General features: G+C 45.5%; 1 long non-coding RNA gene across 1 annotated transcript in view; it reads right to left on the bottom strand.

Moving 5' to 3' along the window:
• LOC115302941 overlaps nucleotides 1-13,015 on the bottom strand; it is a 47,122-nt gene that overhangs the window by 17,958 nt on the left and 16,149 nt on the right. Inside the window, exon 3 of the long non-coding RNA XR_003913733.1 lies at nucleotides 9,822-9,990. This is a non-coding gene — a long non-coding RNA (uncharacterized LOC115302941). The remainder of the gene's footprint in view (nucleotides 1-9,821; nucleotides 9,991-13,015) is intronic.

Genomic DNA, 13,015 nt, shown 5'->3' with positions numbered 1-13,015 from the left:
TGAACACAGAGCATATTTTCTGGAGACACCCATTTTGCTGAGTGATTTGGTTAGAAAGAAAAGATAATTATATTTTTTGCATGATGATGATTTAAAGCAGTCTTCAATATTGGACATGAATATAAAATGCAAAATTTACATAAATATTTTTCAAATAAAACATAGGGGCGCCTGGATGACTCAGTCGGTTGACTGACGGTCTCTTGATATCAGCTCAGGTCATGATCTCAAAGCCGTGGATTCAAACCCCCCCACTGCAACAGGCTCTGTGCTGAGCATGGAGGCTGTTTGGGATTCTCTCTCTCTCTATCTATCTCTACCCCTCTCATGCATGCATGTGCTCTCTTTCTCTCTCTCAAAAAAAAATCAAATACAACATTAAAATACAGAAAAAAATAAAAATCAAAAAATTTAAAAATCTAAATAACAAAAACAAACAAAAAAATCAAATACAAGATTAAAATATTCCCTGAAATTTCATGTTTAGGGGCAACTGCGTTGGGTTCTGCCCAAGGGGTGGTACCTTTGATGGAAATGTCTGAGAAACACGGATTTAGGGGAAAGAGTTCCAAGGCTGGGGCCACCATCTTTCTGCAGCAGCCTGGAAGAATTGTACGCACATCAGGGCAGGAGAAAAGACTCTTTCTGGAAGTGGTGCCAGCTGCACTCCCACCAAGTCCGCCCCCTCCCAGGGATCTGTGGACCTTCCCCAGCACAACTGGCACATGCCAAGAGTCCATACAACCTCCCTGTGGTGCCATGAGCCTTGGGAGTCGCCCTGGTCTCTTCCTCATGCCAGGTCTTGACTTGGAGTCCCATTAATTAGACTCTAGATCCCCCGTCCCTGACTCGGAGAACCAGGTGAAACTTGGATGCCTTCTCTGAAGCATTCCATACTTGAATTCTGGCCAGTGCACCATGGCCAGATGGGCCCTGCGGCATCCTGTCCCCTCACACATGGTCTGTCCCATGGGACCACACGAGCCTGGCTTTCCCTTCGTCCTGCCTCTTCCATCAAAAGGGGGGTGCTCATGATCCATGAAAATGTCTAAAAAAGCAAAATTGCCTTTCCATTCAAGATTCATAAGATATTTTTTAAACGCTGGGAGCAATTACCCCATGCCAAAATGATATAAACCTCATTCTCTCAGGCTAATTCCCCTGCCAAAATAGCACTTTAGCAAATCAAGTTTAAACTTTTTAACCTGACATTTGAGGCACAGGCTCACAGAGAAGTAGAGGTGGCCCCCATTCCAGATGTACCTTCCAAGCTCTGCCACTAGCATGTGCAGCCTGTACCCCAGTCAGATCTGATCTTCCCTATGAATTCGTTTTCTCTCTGTCTCTGTGTCTCCCTGTTTCTGCCTCTCTGCCTCTGTCCATTCTGTAGGTGGGGCAGTCATTCTACTAGGAGGCAGTGAAAGAAAAATATCCTGAGATGATTGTGGGCTAGGAAAAAAATAAAATATGGTCTAGACAAAAGAGTATAACGAGGAAGGGCAGGTGCTCCATGAAGGCCTCTCTGAGAAGAGGCTTTATGCTGAGCCTACAAGGAGGAAATGCATTTCAAGGAAAGGAAACACAGGGAGCAAAGGCTTAGGGTACAGACATGTTTGGGGGTCTGAGAAACTGCAGGAATACCAGGGCTGCTGGAGCACATGAGGTTTGAGACAGGCTGGTAGGACCTTGCAGGATAGGGAGAAGAATTTTACTTCTATTTAGAATGCGAAGGGACACCATTAGAGGACTTTTAGGAGAGAAGTGACATGGCGGTGAGAATCCCCTACCTCAGCCCCTTGCAAGTGACATGTCCTTGAACAAGTTCTTTTATGAGAGAAGTGACATGACTGTGAGAGTCCTCCCCCCTCAGTCCCTTGCAAGTGACATGTCCTTGGGCAAGTTCTTAATCTCACAAAGCTTACATTTAGGACACACCTCCTTGGGCTCTCTGATAATAAGGAGATAATGTAGAGTAAGCAAAAGCCAGAGCCAATGTCCAGGCCAACAAGCATATGGCAGGTATTATTAAGAGTCATAACTCCTGGATTCTACTCAGGTGGAATGACTGTTCTTGCCTCTGACGTATCTTAGCGACATATTTGTACATCTCCTAGGCTTTCTATCTATCTATCCATCTATCTGTCATCATCATCTACCATCACTTTCTCTCTTTCTGTGTATTTTTTATCTCCCCCTAGTAATCAGCGACTACCTTGAGAGTGAAGATCACATTCTTACTCATTTCAGGGTCTCACACAAAACTAATTTCAGTGTATTTCACTGGGTAAAAATTCGGCATTTATTTAATTAATTTATGGAATTAGGGGAAGGAAGGAAGGAGAGAAGGAGGGAGGGAGGGAGGAAGCTGACAGTGGCAGCTGACATCCCTCATGTCTGCACGGGGAAAGACATGCACATTGACACATCCCCTTGTGAGCTTGGATTTATTTCCTTTAAAAGGAGAGATGATGAAACAGTGATTTGAAAAGCCCTTCAGGGAACAAACTTAAGAGATGATGGTGACCAGTGTCATGATTTCAAAATAAAGAGCCAAAAAAGAAGAGTGGGGACTCCAGCTTTTCTGTCCGCTCGGAGATGCAGCACAACGCATCTTCAGAGCAATGTGCCGTTGTCAGACTCTGCCAACAGCCCGCTCCACCCACAGGACGGAGATCACTAAACCTCAGAGCAGCCTGATTCGGCGCAACCTGGACAGAGAAAGGGGCCTTCCCAGCCCACCAGACAAGATCTAGAAATAGCCAAGTCACTATATACCAATAATAAGCCAGTAGGGCTTACTGAGTTCCTGCTGTGCCCCTCTAACTGCACCAATGCTGTGATTTATTTTTATATTTTATTTATTCAAGAGTCTTTTTACCCTCGCAACAATTCTTGGAGAGTGTCAGCACCTGCCCGGTATTCCCATAGCACGCAGGCCTGCCTGACCCCCATGGCAGGCATAAACCCCCCAGACTGGCATAAACTTTGGCACTTAGTTTGCCAAATAAACTGTGGTCTTTGCATCTCTTGATTTTTTTACCCATTTTGTCCCATCCTTGTGTCTGGGCCTTGTGCCCATTTCCTGACTACATATATACACATGAGCTGTGTTATACCTTGGAGGCTAGAAACCTAATCATTCCTGCCTCACCTTTTCCTAGGAGGCTGGACCCCATCTCTTTGAGAGTGGAGCCTGAAGGTGACATTGTATCTCACAGCGATGTTCACCCCTGAGTCAGTCTTGAGTAGACTGTGGGATGGCACGTTGGTTTCCCCAGCCCCTCTCTGCTCTATAGGACTTTCTTCCCTTCCATCACCATCCCCACCCTAAGATTCTAACCAAGCCTCAGGACTTCCCAGACCAAAGCTGAGACTCCCCTTAGGCCACTGCAAAAGCCGGGGGCCACTATCTGCATCTGTAGCATGCACAGTTCAAATACTGCCCATGTGCCTCTTGGACTGTTGTAAATTGAATTTTAGGGTGTCTTAGTGCTCCAGTCTTATGCATCAATTGTTTGGATGCCAGATGTCAAGACAGATAGAAATATGAATAAAACATCATCTCAACTATCAAGAACTTGCAAACATGTCAGGGAAACACGGAAAGTTAAATAACAACAAATGGCTTAGCAAGCCAATCAATAGAGAAATTGAAAATGGATGAGAAAAGAGTCCTCTGGTTGAAGGCTTATGTCTGTTAGCTCGTGGGATTTCCTTTATCCCTGAAGTTTACCAGGAATTTCCCCCAGATTATGCAGGAGTCTGTCTCAATTCCACATAATCTTGTCTGGGGCTCAGCGTAATCGCTCAATTTGAAGATTCAAAGAATTTGCTCCCACTTAAGAAATGTTTTATTTTTGTTATTTGTTTTATTTCTAACTCGTCTTCTTTTCCGTTCCTTTCTCGCTGTGCGGAACTGACGTCGGGATCCTGGGTCATCCTTCAATCTGCTTATCTCGTCTCACGAGAATTTCTTCTCTGCACTTTTGCTCTGTTCGAGTTATTTCCTCCTCTAGGCCTCCCTGGCCAGTAATTCAGGCCCACATCTTCCTGTTCAATTTATCTACTGAATTTCTTAGCTTGAAAACTATACTTTTTTAGTACCAAAAGGTATTTTCTGTTACACCTAAATCTCTTTGTATAGGATAGCGGGTTGGGTAGAATCTCTCTAGAACTTATGCCCACCCATAACCTCAGAATGTGGCCTGGTTTGAAAAGAGACCCTACAGATAAAATTAATGTAGGTGTGGTGAGTTTATACTGGATTATGGTGGGCTCTAATTCAAGGACAGCTGTCCTTTAAAAAAAAAAAAAAAGAACACAAGAAAAGAAGGCCATGGGACAATAGAGGAAAGGATTGGAATTACACACTCAGAAGCCAAGCAACACCAGAGATGCCAGGAGCCACCAGAAGCAGAAGCAAATTCTCCCCTAGATCCTTCAGAAAGAGCATGGCCTGGCTGACATCTTGCTTTTGAACTTCTCGCCTCCAGAACTATGAGAGAATCCATTTCTGTTATTATAAGCCGCCAAATTTGTGGTGATTTGTTAGTTCAGCCCTGGAAAACGTATATACGTGGTCATCATTTTTGCTGAAATCTTTTCAGCCTATTTCAGGCACCTCTTTTGGATGTTTTACAAATTCCTCCTTGGCACATGCCTTTATCTTCCTCTCCTCTGCTCACAGGGGCTAAGTCAGGGCTGCCGAGGTGCCCTGAGTGTGACAGGAGGGCTCTGGTGCACATGGCTGGCGTGTGGGCCAGAAGGTGTCAGACAAGGCAGACCATCTTTGGCTGAGGCCAGCACTCACTCAACCTCAAAGCAGAGAGGCCTCAATTCCTGTGACCTGGCCAGGAGAGAGAAGACCGGCCAGGCCTCCATGCACGCAGGAGTCCTTCCAATCTCCAAGTTGGACTCTGCAGACCAGCTTCCCTCCAGAATCCATGACATTCACATGATTCTCACACCACGGTCCTCATGGTCCTTATCATTCCCAGCCAATCAACCAACCTGGAATGTAAAATCCTGTAAAGAAAACTCTCCTCGAAAGAGCTGGGGCTCCTCCTCCCTGGACTACCTGGGGTCTTAAAGGGTCAGAAGAGCCATTAGCCTTCCTCCCCACACACACGCCTTGGGGGTCTTCATCTGGGTCTTGCTTCCTAGAGGTGGGGAAAATCCAGCCTGAAAGAGGAAAGAGGAAGCTTTCCTCATGCACTACTCTGATACTATAGGATTAAGTCTTAGAAACTTCTGGGGCATATCCTTACTTCTCTGCGACAACATGGAGCCAACACGAGCCTTCAAGCCAGCCCCAGAAGGGTGACTATGATAAAAGCAGAAACCTGTGCTCTATAAATCCTTCTGGTACTCATGATATGTCTTTCCCTTTTATTGTCCTCTAAACATTGCCTTTAAGAATCCAAGGTCTATGGGGCACCTGGGTGACTCAGTCGGTTAAGCATCCAACTCTTGATTTTGACTCAGGTCATTTTGACTCAGGTTGTGGGTTTGAACCTCATGTCAAGCTCTGTGTTGAGCATGGTACGTATTTGAGATTCTCTCTCTCTTTCTCTCTCTCATTCTTCCCCTCCCCTGCTCACACTCTCTCTCTCTCTCTCTCTTAAAAAAAAAAATTAAAGAAAAACAAATCCAAGTTCCTAGGCTAGGCTATAGGAAGCCAGAGGGAAACTTTGTCTATGCTGGGCCCACACATTAAAGGAGACTCAAGGGCCCTCAGGATCCAGGATGCAGATTGCAGCAGCAGTCAGGGAAGGCAGCCCAAAGGGGAAGGGCCTGGCCATAGGGCCTTCGACCTCAACTAGCAGATTTCACTTTAAAATCTTTGAAAAGTCTTGGGTTTGATTTCATTATCAAAGCAGCATTCCTGTCTTCTCTTAGTCTCTTCTACAAGAGATAGGCACAGAACCATCCCAGTTTGGTTTTGGACTTCTTGTTTGTTTGTTTTCTGAGATGAAATTCACATAACATAAAATTAAACATTTTGCAGTTAATACTTCAGTGACCTTTAGTATATTCACATTGCCATGTGACCACCTCCATCCAGTTCCAGAATATTCTCACCACCTCAAGAGGGAACTCAAGATCCCTTAAGTCATTAGTCTCCGTTCTCCTCCCTCCAGCCCCCCACAATTACCAGCATGTGTTCTTTCTCTGTAGATTTTCCAGTTCTGGACATTCCCTATAAATGGAATCGTATCAACAGTGACACTTTATGTATGACCTCTTTGACTTAGCATAATGTTTTTGAGGTTCGTCCACACTATAGCAAGTATCAGCACTTTGTTCCTTCTGATGGGTGAGTAATAGTCCATTGAATGGCTATCCCAAATTTTATTCAGCCATTCAGCAGTTGATGGGCATTTGGCTGTTTCCAACTTTTCACTGTTATGAACAATGCTGCTACAAACACAGGTGTACATGTATTTGGGTACCATTTTCTTGTTTTTTAGGTATATACCCAGGAGTGCAATTGTGACTTTCCATTGTATTTATTTATTTATTTATTTATAATGTTTGTTTATTCTTTGAAAGAGAGAGAGAAAGAGAGTGTGCGTACATGAGCAGGGGAGGGGCAGAGAGAGGAAGACACAGATTCTGAAGCAGGTTCCAGGCTCTGAGCTGTCAGCACAAAACACAATGTGGGGCTCAAACTCATGAACCATGAGATCATGACCTGAGCTGAAGTCAGATGCTTAACCAACTGAGCCACCCTGGTGCCCCTTTATTATTTTTTTTTAATATTTGTTTATTTTGGGCAGAGCACAAGTAGGGGAGGGGCAGAGAGAGGAGGACAGAGGATCCAAAGCAGGCTCTGCACTGACGGGCCAATAGCAGTTAGCCTGATGTGGAGCTCAAACTCACAAACCACAAAATCATGACCTGAGCCAAAGTCAGACGTTGAACCAACTGAGCCACCCAGTTGCCCCAGACTTTACATTTTAAAACCCAGAAAGTCTCAGGTCATCACCCACTTTCACTGTGTCGATAATTAGGACACAAGGTGATCAGATACAAAGAGGAGCATGAAAGGTACATCTGGATGGAGACACTTAAATAGATGATTCTGATGAGGGTCATCTATCAGTAAGATTGAGGGAAGACAGAGAAGAGGCATCCGACCCAGGCAGGGGTAGGTGGAGAAGGGTAGGGTGGATCTGGTCAGGAAAATCCTTCATGCAAGGACAAGACAAAGTCCTGCCCTCAGGGGTTGACGGGTGGGCTGGGGAGGTACTTAGACAATCACAGATCAATAAATGCAAAAATAGAGATAAGCACTTCGTTCTAGAGGAACATGGGAGAGGAAAAGGGGTAGCACTGGAGGGTCAGGAAGATTTGTAGACCAGGGGCCACCAAGGCTGACTTCTGAAGGACAAATAGAAGCCATCCTGATGCAGAACAGAGGAAATTGTAGGCAGAGTGAATAGCACCGCCTGCTCAGAGACACAGAAGCTGGATGGTGAAAGTCCTCCCTTACACATTTCAGGGTAATAAATGCCCCACTCCCGTGGATTTAAGCAGAACACCTTGCAGCTGTAATGTGATGCCAGAAACCACCACTTCACCCACAAATTACAAAATGCCACTGAAACACAAAGGTTCATGAAAAATGTACTAATAAAGGGATGGGATGTGGAACTGGATTGTAGCCTGACTCAGTCAGGTGCCAAAGGACCACGGGCCTGAGCCATGATGTGATTTTCTACTGGCAAAATCCTATCTGAAGAGAGTTTGTCTAATCTCTAAAATAAAATAGGCCATTGCTTATTCTATTATTATGGTGACTTTGGACACTAGCATCTAAGGTGGAACCCTGTAAGTACCATGAAGGAGTCCCCGACTTTTGGTTGGTCCTTGATGTTTACAGGCTGCTGTGACTTGCTTGTCATGGGACAGTCCTGAGTGAAAGAAAACCCAGTGCTTACCTCCACCTGTGGCCTCTCCAAAGACTATGCCTTGGGCTTCTGAGTATATAACCACCTTTGAAAGCCTGATACAGCACAATAAAACATAGCAAGGCACAACCTTCATGAACACCACAGCCGAGAATATTGCTTATTCCAGGGCGCAGGAGGGTAAACATCCAAATCAACCACTCAGGCCTCCTGTCTTTCAACTTTCGGATGAGAGGAGCACCAAGCATGGGGGAGGGGCATGGTCGAAGGGTCATTATCTGGACCTCTGCAACATTCAAGAGCAGAATATTGTTTCCCTTGAAACTGGGATATCGACATCATCGCCTCCTAACCAGACACCCTGTCTCTAGCTCTGAATGTTTCCAGTTCAAATCTGCCCTGGGGGGCAGACTTCTCTTTCACCACCCCCATCCGAAGACAGCTCAGGGCAAAATCCTCCTTCTCGATCCTCTCAAAGCAGAATAAGTTTCAAGGGGTTTTCCTCACTTCACCCCCCACCCCCATCCTGCCTTAACTACCCCACATCCTCATCAATATCCCCAGGCTCCCTGTTAGAGGTTGAATGCTCTTGCTGCCCTGAAATTCCTATCCTGAAACCTTTATCCCCAGCGTGATGCTACCAGGAGATGGGACCTTCGGGATAAAGTCATGAATGTGGAGCCCTCATGAACAAGATGAGTGCCCTTGTAAGGTCACAAGAGAGCTCACTTTCCGGGTTTGCTCTCGGTCATGTAAGGGTATAATGAGAAGTCAACAGCGCAGAAGCGGGCTCTCACCAAAACACAAATGTGCTGGCATCCTGATCTTGAACTTCCAGCCTCCAGAACCAAGAGTAATGAATTCCTGCTGTTTCTAAGCTTCCCAGTCTATGTTATTTTTGTTATAGCAGCCCGAACTGACAAACAGAGACTTGCTGCCCATATCCAACTTTATCTGGGGGCTGAGGGGCTCATGAACTTCCAAACAAGTTCCTAATACCTATCCTCAAAATACTCCTTAAAACAGAAGTTAGAGGGGTGCCTGGGTGGCTCAGTCGGTTAAGCATCCGACTTCGGCTCAGATCATAATTTCACGGTTCGTGGGTTCGAGCCCCGCGTCAGGCTCTGTGCTGACAGCTAGCTCAGAGCCTAGAGCCTGCTTCAGATTCTAGATCTCTCTCTCTCTCTCTCTCTCTCTGACCCTCCCTGTTCACACTCTCTGTCTCTCAAAAACAAAATATACATAAAAAATTAAAAAAAAAACAGAAGTAACAAATAACCATTGAGGCCAGGCCATGGCCATAAACGCATGACACAGACCAGCTAAGAGGACAACAGGCTTGGCGAGGACTGGGAGAAAGCAGAGGCCACGGGTCCCAACCCACAGAATTGCCACCATTTATCTTCAGACAGAGGGATGGATTCATTCATGAATGTAAGCCCCAACTGCCAGCCCCTGCAATTTTTCAAAAGAAGCTGGAAATCCAGATTTTAATGTGAAATTCCCAATTATACAACACTATTCAAGCCAGGCAAAATAAATCTAAGAGTCAGACTCTACCCTTGGCCTACCTGTTTAGTATCAAAACTTTTGTGTCACCATCATCAAAAAGTTCCACTGGAAAAAGTGATTTTAGAGAGGGCCGAGGTCCTAAATTCATCAGTAAAGGCCCCAGTCACTGCTGCAGAGACAGAAACATTCCCAAAAGGAAAGACTATTTTAAACTAACAGGAGGGAGACACAGAACAATATCAAGCATAAGCCCTGCTTCTGACATCTCACATGCCTCCATTTCAAATGATTAATAGGATAACTTTTGATTCTAAAACACACACTGCAACATTTGGAAACACACATTTCTGCAGCTCAGAAATAAAATGATCGGTGAGAATGGAAACATACACTCACGGTGCAGTGAGAACAGTGAACATCAGGCAACCTTCTGGCACTCAGCTCCGCCTTGTGTTGGTGGCCGTCACATCAGTCAGAATCACCCTGAGTACTTCACCAAAGCCATCCTCTACTCATTTAGCAGGTTCCCAAAGTCGGCCCAGACCAGTGCAGACACTATAAAAGACTGAAAACCAGGAGATGAAACAGCAATGAAATGCCACTGTATTCGCAACATGCTGGCAAAGTTTAGAAAGGGGATCACACCAAGTGCTGGGGAAGGTGTGGTACTGATGAGATCAGGTATTCTGGAAAAACAGACTTGAAGGGTTTTATACACCTCTGAACATGCGTGACCCACAGAGTGAGTGTCACTTTCATTTGTGTGCCCTTGGGCACCTCGCCTTAGTCCTAGCCCTGCTCAGTATGTTCCTACCCTACAACCTGGCAATCCCGTCCCTATGCCTTTATCTCAGAGAAAGAACCCCACAGACTCTGAGGGAGCTGTCCCAGCCTTAAGATTCTCACAGATCCTTGTCCATCAGGACAAGGAAGCTCATCATGGCATTGTAGAAGACAGGAACTAGAAGCAAGGTCTAGTGTCCGTCACCAGGGGATTCAATACATACAATGTGGCCAGAGCATATTTAGGAATTGTGTATAGCATTTAGGAATTGCATGTAGCATTTAGAAATACCTAGATAGATGCATATATAGCAACATGGATAGAGCTTAAAAACAGTGTTTTGTGAGGGGAAAATATAAGGAAATATGACATTTTAGCATAATACTATTTTATGTGAATCAACATTAATAAATTACATAAATTAAGAAAGCACCACGACATATTTGACAAGGAGAGAAGCATGTTTAGGCATATTTCAAACACATAATGTGAACACATGTAGGAGATGATTGGAGTGGGGAATAGGGATAAAGGGGAAAGTAAAGAAATACAAACGAAGGACCCAGTAAGGACCAGAGGCAGCGATGGGCTGCTCACTGGGGAATAGAATCAACCTGACCCTCCGTACCCGAGACCGATCAACAATCCCATAGACGAGGCCTGAGGTGGGGCCCAGTCCCTGGAATTGTGGGCAATGATGCCAACAAGTTGCAAATCTGATTCATAACAAAGCAACATCCAAGTAAAGGGCCGAGTTTGTTCTGAGACAAATGCTTTCCAAGTTGGGAGAAGCGGGTAGAACAGAGAGGCCAAAAGTCAGGAGAGGATCTCACAGTGTCCTTGAAGATCTTTCAAGTGTCTTTGAAGATCAGGTAGAATCCACAACCATTAAATAATCAGATAAACATGATGATGGTAATAATAATACTTCTTGAGCTCCTACATTATGTCCGTTAAGCCTCCCACCCACATTACAAAGGTAAAAACTGTTATTCCCATTTTTCAGCAGAGAAAACTGAGGCTCAGAGAGATGGACAGGAAACTTTCCATAGGTCCCACAGCTCATATGCAGCAGAGGCACGATTTGCATTTTAAATCTCTGCAACTGAAGCCAAGCTTTGTGGTACGCACATAAATGTACAGCATTGAGGGCAAATGGATGACCCATGAATCAAAACTGAAAGACTAAGTCTCAGAGTCATGCACAGAGAACTTGGACTTGTGGCAATGGTCGGGATGGGGGAGGGAGCCTGACCTTCAGGCATTATCTTCTAAAGCATTGTCTCTGAATTTCTCTGATCATACACTCAGCTGTCAAAACTTGACTATGACCTCCCACATAGCACTTGTTGGTTTATTTTCTACATGTCTGAGTTTATTAATCGATTATGAATTTTATAAGGCAAATACAAAAGGTAAAAAATTTAAAGAGATGAGACAGAAATCAAATTCCAAGCTCCATTACTGTCCTCTTACACTCCAGCAGACAGTCTTACAAATGCTGTTCCAGATGCCTCCAGCCCAGATCCCGCCCTCTGAGACCCGCCGTGTTCTCTTCCTTCCCGAGCTGGGGCCTATCTCTGATATGCCAGGAAGCTCTGTACCAGCTGAAATCAGGGGCCAGGACTTCAGAAGTCAGTGTCTCCAGTCCTGCTCTACCATCCTTGGGCACCCCCTCTGAGGCTGAATTCCACCTCTGCCCAGCAAAGGTCCCACACTGTTCCCGCAGCCCAGAGACAGCGGCATGCCCTGGTAGAAGTCAGGCCACATCCTCCCGTTGCCACGGAAACCTGGAAGTCAGGAGGTTGTTTTCTTCCACTGGCAACGTTGTAAACAGTAACAAAACAGCCTTGCCAGTCCCAAGGCCCATCTGTAAAGGGCATAGCCTACCCCTGATGGACAGGCGGCAGGAATGGGGGCGCATTCGTGCCTCTTGTATCACATTAGCAACGCCTGGATTTAGTTTGATAATCCTGACACCATCCCACAGCAGGTGGATTTGTTTATTGGGAACCCTGTCCTGACCACAAGGGAATTTTAAACAGAGTCACTTCCCATCGTTCTGGAGCCCGCATGAAATATGCCTGCCATGAGGCTGAGGAGCCACCAAATGGCCAGAATGGGACCTTGGCTTCTGATCATGTCTCCCACTCATGAGTCATGAAGGATGGAAGAGCACAGCTGTAAGGAAGGACTTGACCTCCAAGCCCATTGAAGTTTCCTGGGCAAGAGTCATGCAGCAACAGAGTTGAGTGAGCTTGGGATTTACATTCAGACAGCCTTGGGCTGGATTTCTGGCTTAGCCAGTTACTAGCTGCATTTGTTTGCTAGGGCTGTCCTAACAAAGTCCCACAGACCGGGTGGCTTAAACAACAGAAATTCATTCTCTCATAGTTCTGGAGGATGGAGTTCAAGGTGCAGGCAGAGCTGTGCTCCCTCCAAACGCTGCAGGGGAGGATCCTCCCATGCCTCCTCAGAGCCGCTCCAGTATGACCTCATCTTAACTAATTATATCTGCAGCAACCCTATTTTTAAATAGGGTCACATTCTGAGATACTGGAAAGATGGAGGTTAGGGCTTCAATGTATGTTTTCGAGGGGACACAATTCAATCCAAAACACTAATTGAGTTACTTTGGCAAACTCTGTTGACCTCTCTGAGCCTCAGTTTCCCCAGCTGAAAGAAACAGAGCCGTGACCTACTTGACATGGCTGCTGTGAATTCAGACAAGATCCGTGGGGAAAGCTCCTGTTGGATGTTCAGTGCACATTAGCTCCCTCTTTCTTCTCCCTCCATGACTTCCCAG

Source organism: Suricata suricatta, chromosome 9 (assembly GCF_006229205.1).
Source record: "Suricata suricatta isolate VVHF042 chromosome 9, meerkat_22Aug2017_6uvM2_HiC, whole genome shotgun sequence".
In the NCBI taxonomy this organism is placed as follows: domain Eukaryota; kingdom Metazoa; phylum Chordata; class Mammalia; order Carnivora; family Herpestidae; genus Suricata; species Suricata suricatta.
Note: the sequence above shows the minus strand (reverse complement) of the source record. Positions and strands in the feature narration are given on the sequence as shown.